A 19,453-nucleotide genomic window follows, 5' to 3' on the forward strand; every position below is an offset into this window, starting at 1 on the left:
CATGTCTACAAGCTGCATCTAAATACATTAGATCATTGAAAATTAAATTGCAACTCAATAATTTAATGTAAAAAGTCAAACTCATTGATTTATTGCATACAAGACTGTAGTTTAATTCCCCTAATGTTGATGATCAGAGCTTAGCGACCATGCAAATCCACAATTAGTTTTTGTTTTTTTAATTTAATATTACAATATGCCAGTAAAAACTATTTATAATACAGAAATGTTATATGTATGGTCTATGCAGTTGCGTTGAATATTGCTAACTTGACAGCTGTTTAGCAGACAGTTATTGATACCATCTACCCAATGTATCCCAAACATAGGCTACAACTGTCACACTCCTGAACCAGAGACGTCAGAAGAGTCTTATCAGATCTAAGGAAAAACACTAGGTTTGATTAGACTGTTCCTCAGTGGTCCAAGGTCCCATTTTCAGAAGAAAGTAAAATTTGCATTAAATTTGAAATCAAGGTCCCGGAGTCTGAAGTAAGAGTGGAGAGGCACATAATCAATGTTGCTTGGAGTCCAGTGTGACATTTCCACAACAAGTGATGATTTGGGGTGCCATGTCATCTGCTGGTGTAGTTCCACTGGGTTTTCTAAACTTCACATTTAACAGACATCTACCAAGAAATTTTAGAGCACTGTATGCGTCCTTCTGCCGACAGGTGTTATGGAGATGCTAATTTTATTTTCCAGCAGGGCTTGGTACTGGCCCACACTGCCAATAGTACCAATGTCTGCTTTAAATATCATGGTAACACAAGCAAACTGTCCTGTCCTCAAACCCACAGAGGATATGTTTTCAAGAGGAACATAAGAGACACCAGAACCAAGAATGCAGATGGGTTGAAGGTTGCTATCAAAGCAACATGGGCTTCCAGAACAGCGCAGCAGAACCACATGACCATCTCCATGCCACGCTTGAGTGTATACACTGTAAATACTGTACATGGTCATACTCTCAGTTGGCAAACATTTCTGTATTAAAGGTTTTCATGTTTGGGTTCATTAGCGATAAGACACAATAAGTTTTCACAAATACAAACATTTTTCAGATGGACTGAACAGTGCTCAGTCTGATACTCAATAACAAATGCACACAGAGTAAGTTATATGGCGGTATAATGGTAAACAAACAAACACGACACTCAGGTAAAATTCAAGCCAAATATAGAAATGTTTAAAACAATAACCACGGTGGGGCACTAGAGCGCGCATGTCAGATTAGATGTGTTTAAGCGAGGCTCCGTTCCGACAAATCAAATTTTTCTATAAAAACACCACTTCGGACCAAAGACAATAAGGAGAAGTTCGTTAAACTTGGATGGCATAATTCTAATGATGGCTCCAAAGAAACAAACGATGAAGAAACCCGAGGAAGAATGTCTGGTACCTTCTGAGACAGAGTTGCCAACTGAGCTGGTGGCTAACCCCTCATTACAAAGTGCAGCTATTCTCTCCGCTATAAATGGGATGAGGAAACAAATGGATGAGAGATTTGACTTGCTGGAAGAATCTTTGCAGGCTACCTAATCTACATTGGCAGAACACACGTCTCGACTTGATGCAGTGGAAGTAATGACCAGCGACCACAACAACAGGTTAGCCGCACTCGAACTTCAGGCTAAATATCTGAGGGATGCTAACAAGACCCTACAAGATAAAGTGGTGGACCTGGAGGAACGTTCCAGATGCAAAAACATAAAGATTATAGGTTTACCTGAAAATGCTGAGTTGAACCACCCGGTTGAGTTGGTGGCCAGCTTTATTGAAAATTTGCTGGGGAAAGAACATTTTCCGAAGCACATAGAAGTTGACTATGCACATGGACTGGGGGGACAGTCTGCTATTGATCCTAGCCGACTCCGACCCAGTGTGTTAATAGTCAAGATACATAACTATAATGTTAAGGAGCTCATTATGAGGCTTGCAGCACAACAATCTCCACTGATGTACCAGGGCCATCGCATCCATATCTTTCCGGACTTTCCGGCTGAAATTATGAAACGACGTCAACTCTTTGAAGACACCGGGAAAAGGATTAAGTTGGTTGGCTTTCGCACAAGATTTATTTATCCTGCCCGACTGAGAATCACCCATGGAAATGTCACCTCGACATTTAACACTCCAAAGGAAGCAAAGATGTTTCCAGACAATCTTGCCACATAGAGATGCCCCGGGAGAGACTGTGGATGGCGGTAACCATAGTTAAATTTAAATTTACGGCAGTTTATTTTCTTGACAGTTCATTTTTCAATACTTGTCTTACGTACATTTTATAATTGTTCTAAAAAAGTATATTGAAGAATGGAGAACACTGTCATTAATAGGTCGTATAAACACCATCAAAATGGTTTCTCTACCTCGCTTTCTTTATTTGTTTCTAAACATTCCAATTTTTATTCCGTCAAAAAGATTTGACTGTGATTTTACCATTTATCTGGGGATACAAGGCATATCTTTGTTGTTCTAGTGCCAACAAAGATATACCATCTTTGTTGGCAATAGAACAAACTTTCCCCCAAAAAACATCCCTTAGGGCAATTTTTTTTTCAGAACCAAGGTGCCTCCTGCAAGGCAGAACACTACAGAATAACCAATGTTCAAAAAATCTGGATGCAGATTAGAAAATTTTGCCAGCTTCCAAAGACCTCAGTACATGCTCCTATATGGCATAACCAGGCTTTTCTTCCTTTGCATACAGATGCAGTTTTCAAGGAGTGGAATAGGAAAGGAATAAGGTCCATAAAAGGCCTTTACATTGATAAAAATGTATGTTTGTTTGAAATATTTAAAAAATGACCTACCAAAATCAAATTTCTTTAGGTTTTTACAAATATGTCATTATATAAGGCAAAATATTTCATCATCTGACTCTTTACCTGAAGAAAATTATATTTTTAAGCTCTTACTTGGCCCACTAGAGACAAAGGGTCTGATTCAAAACTGGCTCGTATTTTCTCTCATAAACTTGCACAACCTGCTTTTAAATTTAAACAAATGTGGGAGACCAACCTTAATATTCAGATTAAAGATAAAATATGGAAACAAGCCGTAAATTATATTCATTATTGTTCAGTTAATGCTAGATTACAGCTGATACAATTTAACGTTATACATTACATTATTCAAAAGGTCAAATTATACAAGATTTCCTCCCAAATCCATTCTTTATGTGAAAGGTGTAAGAAATCTGATGGCACACTTGGCCACCAAGTTTGGTTGTGCCCTGAGATTCAGCGTTTTGGGGATTTGATCTTTAGATGGTAACTGTGCGGCAAACTAACAATGTTGTAGAGGACCGCACTGGGTTAACTCGGTGAATTTCGACTGTCAGACGCGTGCTTCTAATACTCTCCAGGCCGCTTCTTGTATGTTGCAACCATCAATTTATTCCACTTTTACTGCCATACTTCTCTTTACAGGACTGACACATACTGACCAGGCTAAACCATACAACGGTGCCAACAATACAACGAGGTCATGTCACGGTCAACAGAAATTACGACCACCACCGGCGCACCCACTTCCTCATACATACAAAACCAGCACGCCAGTATGGCTCCCATTTATACCTTAGTGACAGTCACGCCCACCTCGACACACCCACCACCCAAGTGTCAAAGCTCCTGCCACATCAAGAATGACTTATTTCAATCATATGGCTCTTACAGATGGTATTCCAATGTACATCAAGATGGCGCCGACGATGGCAGTCTCGGAGCTTCGCTCTCTTTTTCTTTGTGTATTTTGTGTGTTATTATGTTTTTTGAGCCACATTACTGTGTCAGGCCACATTTCTGTTGGGTCATACAACAGAGAGGAACTTCTGAACATCAGAGAGCCCTCTCTCGAGATTTTTTCACCATCATTCATCAATCCGATCTTCACCGAACTCCTGACGAGCAGAGCCGTGCTGGTAAAGCTCCGCCAAAGAGGACTTTGCACACCACTGCCTTCAATCCATCTGGCAAATGTCCGCTCTCTAAGATCAACGAGCTTCTTCTCACCAGTAAAACCACAGACTTCCGCGGATCAGCAATTCTGTGCTTCACCGAGACATGGCTGAGTGGAAACATCCCGGACTGCGCACTGCTGATGCCGGACTTCCAGCTGCTCAGAGCGGATCGCAGCACGGAGCTATCGGGGAAGAGGCGAGGAGGCGGAATCTGCTTTTATATAAATGAAGGTTGGTGCAGAGACGTAAAAGTGCTGGGAAAACATGTAGCCCGGATCTGGAGTCATTTTCCATAATCTGTAAGCTGTTTTATTCACCGAGAGAGTTTTCCTCGTTTGTAATAATTGGCTCATATTTTCCACCGCATGGCTGCACTTCTGCCGCTGAAAAACATCTCGCTGAGCTGATTACAGACGTGGAGAAAAAATACACGGACTCTTTCATCATAATACTGGGAGATTTTAACAGAGCAAACCTCTCCAATGTACTCCCCAAATACAGACAGCATAGTAAGTGTCCCACCCGAGATATAAACACACTGGACCATTGTTACACAGCTTTAAAGGACTCACATCATGCTGTTACCAGGGCTGCTCTGGGTTTTTCAGACCATTGTCTTATCCACCTCATGTCAACCTACAGACAGAAACTAAGAGCTTCCAAACCCACGGTTCTGGACTGGACTGTTTTTGAAACTTCAGCCACTGACTTAAACCAACTGACTGATGTGGTGACATCATACATCAGTATCTGTGAGGACATGTGTGTGCAGACCAAGACCTTCTGCACCTTTGTGAACAACAAGGCATGGTTTACTCCAAACCTCAGGAATGTGTGCAAGGACAAGGAAGAAGCTCACAGCAGTGGAGATTGGGCGCGGTACAGGCAGGCCAGGAACAGACTAACAAAGGAGATCAAAGCAGCCAAGAGAAGCTACAGTGAGAAGCTAAAGAACAGCCTTTCTACTGGTGACGCTTCAGCTGTATGGACCGGTCTGAGAAACCTGACTGCCTATAGGAGCCCCCCCACCCATCCTGAACAGAATCCCCGCCTGGCGAACTGTCTGAATGGCTTCTACTGCAAACATGACAGGAAGCCGTTCACACCTCAAATCATCTCCTCCACATCCCATTCAGGAACAAATTTGACCCGTAAAACAACCAACCTCCTACCTTCAGATCCTCTGCCTGCACTAAAGATCTCCGAGGAAGATGTAAATAGGCTCTTTGAGCGCATGAAAACAAAGAAAGCTGGAGGTCCTGATAACGTCTCCAATCATGCCTGGAAGCCTGTGCAAATCAACTTGCTCCGATCTTCACCCGGATCTTCAACAAGTCACTGAAGACGTGTGAGGTCCCCTCCTCCTTCAAACGATCCACCATCATCTCAGTGCCCAAGAAACCCACCATCCTACGATTAAATGATTTCATTTCATCAAATGAAATCCTTTGAGCGGCTGGTGTTGGAGCACCTGAAAGACATCACAGCTCCCCTGCAGTTTGCTTTGGGGAACATCTTCTCCCGCAGCAGATCAATAAGTACTGGTGACCCCCAGGGGTGAGTTCTATCCCCACTCCTCTTCTCCCTGTACACAAATGACTGCACCTCATCGGACTCGTCCGTGAAACTCCTGAAGTTTGCATGATCCAGGACGGTGATGAGTCTGCATACAGACAGCAGGTACACTGGTGAACTACCTGGAACGTAACCCACTCAAGACTGTAGAAATGGTGGTGGACTTTTGAAGAACATCCCCCTCACCATCCTCAACAACACTGTGTCAGCTGTGGACCACTTCAGGTTCTTAGGAACCACCATCTCTGAGGACCTGAGAGGGTCCCCACACATAGACAGTGTTCAGAAGAAGGCCCAGCAGAGACTGTTCTTCCTGAGGCAACTCAAGAAGTTCAACCTTCCACAGGAGCTGCAGGTCATCTTCTACACTGCCATTATTCAGTCTGTTCTGTCTTCATCCATCTCAGTGTGGTTTGGTTCATCCACCAAACAGGACAGGTCCAGACTGCAACGAATAATCAGGTCTGCAGAGAGAATAATCAGGGCTGACCAGGACTTATACAGGTCTAGGGTCAGGAAAAGAGCTGCTAAAATCTCTGCAGACCCCACACACCCTGCACATAAACTGTTTAGACTTTTACCCTCAGGCCGCCGCTACAGGGCACTGTTTACTAAAACCAGCTGCCACAGAGACAGTTTCTTCCCCCAGGCTGTTTCTCGGATGAACATTTAATAGAGTACCAAACAACAGCATACTGAAGTCACAATTCCACCTTGTATATGTGTATATTGTATATATGTATTTAAGGACATAAAGATATATGCAGAATATATCTTATAACATAAAAAAAAAAAGAAACCCAGAGAGCAAAGTGTACCGGAGTCTAATTACTTGTTTGTTGTATGTACGAACTTGGCAATGAAGCTGATTCTGATTAAAAGTTAACTTGTGGTCGCAGTGCTGGTGGTGTAGGGGTTTAGCGCACGACCATGTTAAGAGACTATAGTCCTCAAAGCGGCTGTCCCGGGTTTGAGTCCCGGACCCGGCAACCTTTGCCGAATGTCTCCCCCTCTTTGCCCCTCCTTCCTGTCTACCTACTATCAATAATAAAGGCCTCTAGTGCCGGAAAAAAAATAAAAAGTTAACTTGGATCCCGACCCTGAAATTGCATTACTTGGCTTTTCCTATATTTTGGATAATATGGGCCAAAATGCTACAATTGCAGTAGCTTCTGGTATGGTTATAGCAAAAAGATGCATTTTAAAAATGTGGAGATCGGACTTGCCACCTGGGTTCCAGACCTGGCTGAGAGAGATGATAGGAATCCTTCATATTGAAATACTGAGACACGAGATATTGGACAACTTGCAAAAATTCTATTTATGTATGGAGACCTATCCTGGACTATTTAAAACTGTAGTTGACCCCACTGAAGGTCATCTATTATGACATAAGTGATATAGTTAAGTGGTCATTTAGTTCTGTTATTACTTTAAGGCTCTCTGTACATGATGTTGGTATGTTATGTCATGAATTTAGTTTTTTTGCTGATTTTTATTTTCATTCACTTACTTTCTCCTATTTTGGATGTTTATGATTTTTTTTTATTTGTATATCGTTTGTTATTCTGAAAATAGACAATAAAATTATTGAGGGAAAAAAATACTAACTACTGTCTTATATTTTCCAAATAAAACAAACAGGAAGAGGAAACCTTGGACAGCCTGAAGAGCTACATGGACGAATGTTTTGATAACATTGGAATGGGCAAGAGAATTTAAGTGCACCCTTTCATCAAACATTTTGACAGGTGGGCGGGACTTCCGGTGAGGGCGGGACTTCCGGTGGGCCATGTGGGCGCCATGTGGTTGCCATGTGGGCAGGGGGGTGTGTCCAAGGGGCGTAACAGTGGATGTTGATTGGTTGTCGTCATTAGGGGCGATACCTTAAATGAGTCAATTAAAACACAGGGGTGTGTTTAAGGGTGTTACGGGGAAGGCCTTAAATGAGCCAATTAAAAAACACACAGGGGTGTGTTTAAGGGTGTTATTAATAATCTGTATGTTTTTTCAGGCGTTAATACATCTAAAAAACAAAACAAAAAAAAAAGACATGCATCCTTTTATATTTTTAAAGGTATAATCAACTTAATGTTGACCTATCACATGAAATCCTAATAAAGGAACTGTGTAACCTGACAGAATTGTAAGTTAATTTTGCTTTACAGCAGGACCTATTTGTTGAATATATGAGCCAGTCTAAATCCGTTCAAAATAGAAAAGACCTAAAAAAGTAAATAAAATAAAAAAAATTGTGCTTCACTACATCGATGGAACGAGAAAAACCTTCAGCTTCTGCGTCAACATACTGGAAAAGCAGCTGAAATAGGTAAGACGAATATGAGATTAACAGAAAAAAAAAGAACTTCAGTATACTGTTTCCAAGTTACAAATTGACTCTAGCAATGATGTGTTTGTTTTTGAATCATGAGAGACTCCATTTTAGGAAAAAAAAAAAGGAATGATAATTTTAGTTACCTGTAGCTTTTCTAAAAAACATTTTACTTTTCATCTTAGAGTTACAGGGTTACAACTGTTAGGGGCGATGTCAGGAAGGGGCAGTTACGTCTGTTTCTTAGATAACATATCACCTTTGAACTCAAGAAGGGTTTTGTAAAGGAACTGTGTAACCTGACAGAATTGTAAGTTAATTTTGCTTTACAGCAGGACCTATTTGTTGAATATATGAGCCAGTCTAAATCCGTTCAAAATAGAAAAGACCTAAAAAAAAGTAAATTAAAAAAAAAATTTGTGCTTCACTACATCGATGGAACGAGAAAAACCTTCAGCTTCTGCGTCAACATACTGGAAAAGCAGCTGAAATAGGTAAGACGAATATGAGATTAACAGAAAAAAAAAAAGAACTTCAGTATACTGTTTCCAAGTTACAAATTGACTCTAGCAATGATGTGTTTGTTTTTGAATCATGAGAGACTCCATTTTAGGAAAAAAAAAAAAGGAATGATAATTTTAGTTACCTGTAGCTTTTCTAAATAACATTTTACTTTTTCATCTTAGAGTTACAGGGTTACAACTGTTAGGGGCGATGTCAGGAAGGGGCAGTTACGTCTGTTTCTTAGATAACATATCACCTTTGAACTCAGGAAGGGTTTTGGTCTTAAAAACATAGTCTTTGCAGTTGAGATAACACTGTCATGTTCTGGTATAAATACTGTGTGTAAATGTTGGGGCTCTGTTTCATTGGTTAACCTCAGTGTCAGGGTCTTCAAATGCTGAATGTCTTTGAACCATAACACTTGTTACATTGAAAAATACCAGTACTGACAAGATAAAATGTCGGTAAATATTTCAGGAAACCCGGAAATTGTGGCTTCTTCTTCTGATAATTCACAAAAGCACAATGACATCTTAAAACGTAAGTAAGTAAGTATCATTAAATGCATGTGAATGTTCTCAAATTTTGTTTATATATATTGTTTATATATATATATATATATATTTGTTTCTTTGTCATAGAACCCACCGCTGATGACCTTGATGATTTCATCTTGACACAATCAGATTATGGTAAGTAAATGTTAAATGCAATAAAATATATATATATATATATATATATATATATATATATATATATATATTATAGTTAACCCTTGACAATGTTTCAATTTATAGATTTGATGAGAGAGGTAAACCCGAATGATCAAGTTGGAGGGTTCAGCGGCTGGAATCGACAGTCAAAATTGAGAAGGCGAATTATTTCCAAACAAGAAAAACTCGCAACAACTGAACTTTCTTTTAACATAGAAATTACGACAGATTCTTTGAATACCCCCCCGTCAATTATCATCATTTCCCCTGAAGACACACCGGATAAGTTACCGGCACCACCAGAAAGTAAGTAAGTCCTAAGAACTATCTATTTTTTCTTTGAGAGTGAATGTATTTTAAACCTCAGATAAAAAACTGTTTACAGATTCGACTGAGAGCTCTGTGGAAGACATAGTTGTCGAGCAGGAGCAAGGTAAGGAAATAAAAATTAAATAAAAACAATATATATATATATATATATATATATATATGTATTTTAAGCATAGTTCAATAAAATGTCATATAAACCTGTTTACAGATACATCCAAAGATGCCACATTGAATCCGCCCACCAGAAGGTCGCTTTTCAAAGATCAAGACAGCTTTCAGCAGAACGGCACAGTTTCAGTCCAACAAGAAGTGAAATCTGGAGGTTTTACCGCAAAGAATCGGAGTAAGATTAAAAAAAAAACTTGTGTATTTTAAAAACTATTTTAGTTTTATTTATGAACGCTGTGCTGCGCAGCGTAAGATAACTTTTATTGTCTTCTGTTTTTACAGAATATTTAACCCCGGCCAAAAGACAGCGACTCTTTGCGCTACAAAGCAGAGCAACGCTAGTGAGTGGTTTAATGAACGGTACGTTTTAATTCATACATACATACTGAATTAATTTGAATTCCCCTTTTTTTTTTTTTTTTTCAGCTTTAATGTGATTATTTCATTATTACATATTTTTATTTATTTATTTTTTGTTCATTCTCCATACAGAGGTAACGTTGATGGCAGGACAGATTGGATACAGAAACGGACAACACAGGAAGACAGTCTCTACAGCCTCACGGAATCTTCGTAATAAGGCCTCATCGTTAACGCTTCTGGCAGCATGTCAGATTCTGTTAAAGAAGCATTTTGGTAACATCAAGGTGATTTTAAACTGAACTGATCACTGTGTTTTTTTTTTTTTTTTTTTTTTTTTTTTCGTAGGTTAGTTTTATTTTTATTTTGTTTCTTATGTTCATAGAAAATGGATAACCGAATCAGACTTGCCCTGGATGAAATAAGAAATTTAGTTAATGAACTTAACGAAATTCCCGTTAATGCAGAAGAAAATAGCACACCGTCTCCACACAGCATTGAGCAAAATTATCATAATCCTTTTACGACACACTCCGCAGATCGGCACGGGGGTCATTTTAATACGGATGTAGCAGTTAGTTCTGATCAAGTAATCAGACTTGCCCTGGATGAAATAAGAAATTTAGTTAATGAACTTAACGAAATCCCCGTTAATGCATCTCCTGCTAACAGTGAAAATTTAATAAATGAACATCAGCACGGTGACGTTTTAAACGTAATCAATCAGGCTCTTTCCGATTTGAACAGCGAACCGTCTCCACACAGCAGCATTGAGGAAAATGATCAGAATCTTTCTACGTCACACGCCGCAGATCGGCACGGTGACGTTTTAAACGTAATCAATCAGGCTCTTTCCGATTTGAACAGCGAACCGTCTCCACACAGCAGCATTGAGGAAAATGATTCACCTGACACTCGTCAGAATCCTTCTACGTCACACGCCGCAGATCATCACGGGGGTCATTTCAATACGGACGTAGCAGTTAGTTCTGATCAAATAGAGCGAGATCCTCCAGCTGTGGTTGAACGTGAACATTTTAATAACCATGAAATAAGGAGACCTTTTACCATACCGCCGCCCTGTCCAAGTAACGTTCCAGATTTAGCAGCATTCTATACAGACATCATGCGTATTATAATTGAATTAGCCGACGCTGCGAGATCGTTAACCAGACGTAACGACGTTGTGCAGCTGGAATTAGTGGGTGAAAATCTCAATCGTCACATCACATTTACTGTTACAGATGATGGAAATATGATCCTGCCTGCTTTCGAAAACTTCCTCGACGATTTAGTACAATCGAATGCAAATATACCTGTAGATAATAACATGGAATTTGTTCTTCAGGTTGTTAATGACCCAGCAAGAGGTTCTAAGCGTAAAGCTGCAGGAACGTTAGACTGTGAACTGTTTAATAAGAAAATGCGTCATTTGTATATTATAAACAATACCGGTAATCAGTTATGTTTTGCAATCAGCCTCGCACACGTCTCTGATCCTGAGCTCACGGATCACCGTGCTGTAGAACTGGGGAGGAGATGGCAGCATCAGGCAGGCCTCGACGAGCAAACAGCAGTTACTTTTAGTGATATTGGTAAATTTGAAACCATTCTGAAGAGAAAAATTGTAGTGTTTCACAGAACCACGGGCTCTACTGCTCTGTGTAAATTTGAGACCAGTTTCCCCGATCGTTCAAACCCTCTGTTTTTGCTGTTATTTCAAGGTCATTACTATGGGATAAAAAATCTCAAAGGTTTTATGGGGTGCAGATATATTTGTAATTACTGTTACGCCAGCTATCAGAATGCCAATACACACCATTGTGAAGGTTATTGTCCAGTGTGTCGAACATATAAATGTATGCAAGAGATTAGCAATCCTGTAAGCTGTGCGGGCTGTCAAAGAATCTGTCGTAATTCTTCATGTTTCAGCAGACACAGGGAACCGCGCATCAGAAATAGTGCTGAAAGGCCTATGAGTGACTGTGAGTTGGTAAAACTGTGTAAAGTATGCAAACGGATATACGTTATTCCAATCAGTAAACCGAATAAACCACACGTGTGTAATGTAAAATGCAGTATTTGCGGTGAAAATGTACCCCCCAGCCTAGACATTACATGCGATGATCATAAGTGTTACATTCTGCCTTGCAGTGCAATTAATCAGCTTGATGATAAACTGATTTTTTATGATTTCGAATGCCTCGTCAATGAGAGCGGCGTGCATACCCCCTTTCTGGTCTGTGCTAAAACGTTGAAAGGTGATGAATGGTACGCTTATGGACTGAATTGCACCCAAAAATTTCTCCTGCATTTCAGGAGGCCAATGTACAAAGGTTACACCTTAATAGCGCACAATGCGCGGGGGTACGATGGTTACCTGATTCTCACAGCAATGCTGCAGTTAGGCATTAAACCTCATATCGTCATGGTAGGGAGTAAACTTCTCTGTTTAACCGACCCTGATTACAGGTTAAAATACATTGATAGCCTGTCCTTCATGTGCATGAAGCTTAGTGCCATGCCGAAAGCGTTAGGCTTTACCGATCAAAGCAAGGGTTTTTTCCCCCACCTATTTTCCTCTGAACAACATCTCCAGTATGTGGGGGCTTTTCCTCCTCCATCCTGCTACGCTGTAGAACGCATGAGTCTTCAAGAACAACAGGTGTTTAGCAGCTGGTACAGAGAAGCGAGCAAAGAGGTCTTTGACTTTAAGAAAGAAGCTATTCGTTATTGTAAAAATGACGTTGAAATTCTTTTTCAAGGATGCTTAAAATTCAGAGACGAGTTCTTTAAGGAGACAAGTGTGGATCCGTTTAAAAGTATCACAATAGCATCAGCCTGCATGAAGATTTTTGTAACCAATTTCCTTCCTCCTCAAACCTTAGCCATTCCATCACCTCTGGACTACAGACGTAGCAGTAAAACGTTCTCCAGCGCGTCCATTCAATGGCTCGGCTGGATTGCAGACAGCAGAGCCATATTTATCAAGCATGCATTAAATAGGGGTGAAAAGAAAATCGGGCCATATTCAGTGGATGGGTATGCAGAGATTAACGGTGTCAAAGTTGCGTTTGAATTTTATGGCTGTTTTTTCCACGGCTGTAAAAAGTGTTACATGCCTCATGACAAGTGTCCGTTGAGAGGGGTCGCATTTGAACAGTTTTACGCAGCCACTGTTGAGAGAAGCAAGGTGTTACAAACTGTGTACGGCCTTCATCTCGAAGTCATATGGGAGCATGAGTGGATTGAAATGAAAAAATCAGACCCAGGGGTGATCAGCTTTCTTGAGAAAGTTAATGCACCCGAACCGCTATCCCCCCGGGATGCGCTGTATGGTGGACGCACCTGTCCTATGAAGTTGAGGTACACAGCGGAACCGGATGAAACTGTACACTATGTGGATTACACATCTCTGTACCCTTATGTAAACGCCAACTGCGTTTTTCCCCTCGGACACCCCACCATCATTTACAAAGATTTTGATGACCCCAGCAGCTACTTCGGTATAATCAAAGCTGTGGTCTACCCACCACGTAACCTGTTGTTCCCTGTTTTACCTTACAGAACATCCCAAGGTAAACTTGTGTTCACTCTCTGCCGCTCATGCGCTGAATTAAATAACCAGTCAGGTCCCTGCATGCATAATGATCAAGAAAGAGCTTTGATGGGAGTATGGGCGAGTGTAGAACTCTGTAAAGCGTTGGAGTGTAGTTATCGTCTTGCTAAAATCACAGAGGTGTGGCATTTTGAAAAGAGAAGTGATACAATCTTTAAAGGTTACATTCATTGCTTTTTAAAGGATAAGCAGGAGGCTTCAGGCTATCCGTCTGAAGCAGTGGATCAGGAGAGTAAGTCAAAGTATATAAGCGACTACAAACTGCATCAGGGCATCCAATTAGACCCTGAGAAAATCGAGATGAATCCTGCCAAAAGGCAGGTTGCAAAATTGTGTTTAAACAGTTTTTGGGGGAAATTTGCGCAAAGAAGTGATCTGTCTCAGACCACAGTCATCACTAACCCTGAAGACTTTTTCAGCTTCATGTTCTCGAGTAAATACAGGGTTAACTATTTTCATTTTTTCAACCCTGAAATGTGTGTAGTGCAGTGGAACTACAGCAAACGTGTCATATATCCACCAAGTAAGACAAATAATGTGTTTATAGCAGCATTCACCACCGCTTATGCACGTTTAAAACTTCTCAGCAGCATGGAGAAGTTACAGGACAGATTGATTTATATTGACACGGACAGTTTGATTTATGTGACAAAAAGTGGTGAAACTCCTCTGGAATTGGGGAATTATCTGGGTGATCTTACTGACGAGTTAGATGGTGACAGCATTTCGGAGTTTGCATCGACAGGACCCAAGAGTTATGCATACCAGACCAAAAACCGTAAAAATGTAATGATACGTGCTAAAGGCATCACTCAGACGCATGAATGCAGCGAGAGGGTCAATTTTGACAGCATCAAAGGGCTGGTCGAGGGCTACTTACAGGGGTCAAGTGAGGGTGTCATTGAAATCCCCCAGCACACGATCAGGAGGGATAAAAAGAGATTCCGTTTGACAAACGCGACATTTCTTAAAAAGTTTCGACTGGTGTATGATAAGAGACGTCTTTTTTCTGACGGGACAATTCTGCCTTTCGGTTATTAGAGTTGAAGAAGAAATACAATAAAAAGTCACATGGATTTACAGGAGATTGATTTTGATCCTAGATTTAGAGCACCTTTCTCATGTATGATAGTTGGACCAAGCGGCTGCGGGAAAACCTTCTTTGTAAAAAGTATTTTACAAAACTGTAATCATGTCATGGATATTGTTCCAGAAAATATTGTGTGGATTTACACTTCTTTTCAACCCATGTATGCTGAATTGCAGAAGATGAATAAAAATATTACCTTTGTGGAAGGATTGCCTCATTCTTTTGAAGATGAAAACCTGTTTCCTCCTGATCAGAATCATCTGATTATTCTAGACGATGTTATTGCTCAAGCCTCAGATGATGAAAACGTGATGAAGGTCTTTACCCAGTTTCGTCACCATCGTAATATGAGTGTTATGATGTTGACTCAGAATGTTTTTCATCAGGGAAAGTTCAGTCGCACTATTAGTTTGAACTGTAATTATATGGTGTTGTTTAAGAACCCGAGAGATAAACTCCAGCTGAATATACTGGCCCGCCAAATGTTTCCATCTCAAAAGGGTCTCTTCTTGGAGAGTTTTGAAGACGCAACGAGAGAAGCTCATGGATATTTAATCATCGATTTTACGCCTACCTGCCCAGAACATTTCAGACTGAGAACGGGGATACTTCCTCAGCAGTGGCCTGCTGTGTACGTACCCAGAACAAAGTAAGTCATCATGTCTGCGCGTATAAAAAGGAATTTACCATTATTCAGAGCTTTGTACCAGGCCTGTCCACAGAAACGTAAAGATATTCTCGCACACTGCTCTCCCGACTTTATTCAGGCTCTGTGCGAGATTGCACTGAATATCCTAAAAGGTAACATTAAACTATCACCCTCTCAACACCGACAATTGAAGAAACAAAGAAATATCATCAGATTGTTGGGTGATAAAAGAACCGGGATAAAAACTAAACAGTTGGCTCTCAAAAAGCAACGAGGTGGTTTTATTCTCCCCATCTTAACGGCTCTTGCACCCTTGATCGGTGATCTAGTGGGTGGAATCATCAGGAGATAATGTCTCTCAGAACATCGCAGAAGATGTTTCTCATTTCACCTCATCAATTCAAGCGTCTGACCCAGTCAGACACGTCCATCAGACAGACGGCGGAGGAGAATTTGGATGCTGAAATGAGAGCGATATTAAACGAGCTTGGTTTGACTTCTTATGAAAAAATCAAGAGATACGATGCTCTTCTCCAGAGGTATCTGACTTTACTTAAGCAAGGTGTCAAAGAAGAAAAACAGCGGGTCAGTTTAATGCTGCAGCGTGACACAGAGGTTCCTGAACATGAGCGGTCCCAAGAAAAACAAGGCCCAGGGCAGGACGAGGCCCCTAAGGATCAGGTTCTTACGGAAGTACTGAAAAGCCTTCCTAAACACAATCGTAAAAATGCAGAGTACATTTTGAAGAAATTATCCGAAAGAAGTGAGAGTTGGACTTCGCGAGGTGAATTTGTATTTAACGGAAATGTTATAAAAGGGTCCCACATGATTGATTTGTTGAAAAATCTCATGCTTCCGTTTAAAAAATCTGGAGCATCACAAACCCGAGGATGGTCTGATTTTCTACACTCCATGTCAGAAGTAAACATACCTATATCTTCAGTCATTAACCCTTATGCTCGTGAAGAATATAGACGTTTCAAAACAGAGGGTACATCGATTGAAAATGGGGGTACACCCCCCAGCGTTAAGTAGAGAAGAAAAAGAAGAAGAAGGCAGATAACTCATTCTCCCTACTGGTCGAGATCTGAGCTGGAAGATCCAAAAAATGCTGATGGGAGATCAAAAAGGTCTCTTCCTAAGACGACACTACCACCCCGATGGATTACGTTTTCACCATAAACCGTTATAAGAAAATGAAACATGTAGTCTATTTCTTTTATTCAATAAAATATTTATTGATTATATTTTTCAAGTCTAACTTTGTTCTCTTCTTCACACACTAACATATGATATCATTACACAAATATTAAATCATAAGAAGAAAAAAAAAAAAACAATGAAAAAAAAAAAAAAAGACATTTTAAATTCCATAACAATCCAGAAACATCTCCAAAGAGCATGTTCCGTGAGTATAAAATGTAGAACTTTGATTAATGACACATTTCTGATATTTTTTCACAAAGTTAGATACCATTAAATCATTCTTAATCACATCTCCGGTGTATTTCGACAACACTTGCTGCATTGATAATCCGCACGCTCTATGACATAGATAAAAAATGCAATGGTGACCGCACACAGTGGACAGAGTGTTTTGAAGCTGATTATTATGATACAATATTTTTGAGGATCTGTCTTCTAAAAATGTTACGATGCTTGATGGGTAGAACTCGAAATCCGGAGAGAATCCATAAGAGTTAAAAAAGCTGGATTGACCATTCTCATCCAATGTCAGAGCTAGCCAGTGTTCCCCCGGCATGTGTGAAGGATGTGTATTCACAATAAAGTAGGCCGGCCCTGGGAATTTGTCAGCTAGCAGCGGCAGCTGGTCGCACGGCCACACACCGCAAAACAAATCTCCCAGCAGATGACGCATCAGGCTCTCAATTTCATGATTATTCATGCCTGATTAGATTAATAATAATCCACCAGCACACGCCTCTTTGAATCAATCTCTAAAATAGAATCATAACAAGCGTAGATGATCAGCGTGGTGGTATGAGGCAACGGGTTTCTGAAGCGCATTTCCAATCTTAAATTCCCACTAGAAACTGGAGATAGAGCATCTGTGTCCTCGCCCGGGTTAAGATTAAATGTGAATAGAGAGTATCCTTGATTAAATTCCTGACGTGTTATACTCAGTGGAAGATCTTTTAGATGTCGTCCTGTAGCTGTAAACAAGTTGTAATACTCTCTCACTGAATGACCTTGGTTAAAATTTGGCTGGAAGGCTTTAGCAGGAATTTGTCTGCCATCCTTACACAAAGCTAAATATTCCATATCAAAATGATTAAAGTCAAACGGATTGAGATTGCGTGTTCCTGTAAAAGCGTCATGATCCAGTAACGCAATCACCACATACTTTGGAAAGACGCCTAAGAAAAGATTCTCTTGGTTGCATACCCTTGAATTTTCAGGGATGGAATATGTTTTTACATTCACACGTGAAAGTGGATACAGAGCATTTGCTTTCATTAAAGCTGAAGCGTGCCCCAGTCGTACAGCTGGAGAGACAGTAACTTTTTTGATAAAAAGAGATGCTCCTAATATCCTGAGTTTGTAAGTGGAGTCTCTTGCGGCCATGAGACAAAAGGCATCGTTGGCTCTTGTAAGTTTAATTTTAAGGTCAACAGAGTTTAAAAGAAGTCTCTCCCTAACCCTAGGAGATGTACCTCCCTGGAATTTGCCGTAAAGCCTGCTCTGCTGTTAAGACCTTGGTTAGGGCCGTTAGTTGTAACAATAGAGTTCAGAGCACCTGCAGTGTCTTTATAAAAAAGACCAGAGCTAAACTGGGTTTTTAAAGAATCCTCAGAAAAGTTTAACAATGTCTCAATCATGGCTCTATATGGATGTGTAGCGCTGGATTGTGAAATCATTCGATCTCCGAGAGTGACGTCACACTGACTGAAGATGGTGTTTAACGGGTAGTTGATGAGCCCTACAGGTGCATCATCTGGCAGGTTTGTTCCATTCTCGTTAGTAATTTTCACTCTGAGATGCAACAGCGTATCGTTGAGATCCAGATACTTTTCTCCGTCTCCCGGAATGAAAAACTCGATCGGCCCTCCATCAGTGATTGCTGATAAAGGCTGGATCTCGGTGTAAATTTTATCTTCGATCGATAGCTGCGTCATCGGGGCAGAAAATAAGTCCAACTCTGCCAGCGTGCACTCTGATGATTTGTTATGTAAAAGAGCCATTATTTAAATATATCAAAACTTGCGGATGACTTCCTTCCTCTTTGTTTGTCAGCTGCGACTGATCTCCTTTTTCGCGTTTGTCGTTGTTTTTTAACCGTCCTTAAACGATCACCAGGGGGTCTTGTTCTGGGTCTTTTGGATAAAACCATAATTCCTGAACCTTCTTGACCGTCGATGTGTGTAGAACCACTCATTTTACTCACGGCTCTACCGATGACATCCGAAGCGATATTTGATGCAGCCGTTTTAAGATGGGGTTTTGCAATTGCAAATCCTTTTTTAACCAGAGGGGATACGAAGCGGAATAATTTTGAAAATAATTATCCAATTCCGCGTCCGTACATGACCGGGGCCCCATAAAACCCTGGCAGATTACCGCCTGATTGACTTACATAGTAATTTACAAAGCGATTTGGATCACGTCTCAGACTTAGATGTGCCATGTTCTCTCTTGCCTGCTTGATGCAGTGTTGAATGACCAGCGTAATATGAATGATAACCAATCAATCTTAGAGGTTATATACATATCTCTGGAATAGTTTATACAAATAAAATTTATCTCAGGCTACGTTGTGATATCACCGGTCTGAAGTGTAGTCTTATGACGGTCTTTCCATAGACGAAATTTACAGGAACGTTTTGGTCCGATTTAATTTCTATATTGATATTTTCAATATGTCTTCTGGAGACTGGAAGGTAGTGGGCGGGGTTAAACGTCTGAGTAATCATATCACTGAATGTGCCTTGTACTTTGACGGTCCGCAGTAAAGGTGCAAAAGTGTCGCCTACTATTTGTGGGCTGACCACGTCGCTGTAACAGTATAGGTGATAGAAACCAGCCTTTATATCCGCCGGAAAAGGAGCCAGTTTTGGTTCAGAAACATGAATCCATTCCCCTGGTTTCACGCCCATCATATAAGCTAGAGTGCTGAAGAAGCGTATT

At 40.5% G+C, this 19,453-nt stretch overlaps 1 protein-coding gene across 2 annotated transcripts in view; it reads right to left on the bottom strand.

Moving 5' to 3' along the window:
- zgc:109986 (uncharacterized protein LOC553566 homolog) overlaps positions 1 to 19,453 on the bottom strand; it is a 40,656-nt gene that overhangs the window by 12,216 nt on the left and 8,987 nt on the right. The gene's annotated exons all lie outside the window — the stretch shown is intronic.

This window comes from Girardinichthys multiradiatus, chromosome 19 (assembly GCF_021462225.1).
Source record: "Girardinichthys multiradiatus isolate DD_20200921_A chromosome 19, DD_fGirMul_XY1, whole genome shotgun sequence".
Lineage (NCBI taxonomy): Eukaryota > Metazoa > Chordata > Actinopteri > Cyprinodontiformes > Goodeidae > Girardinichthys > Girardinichthys multiradiatus.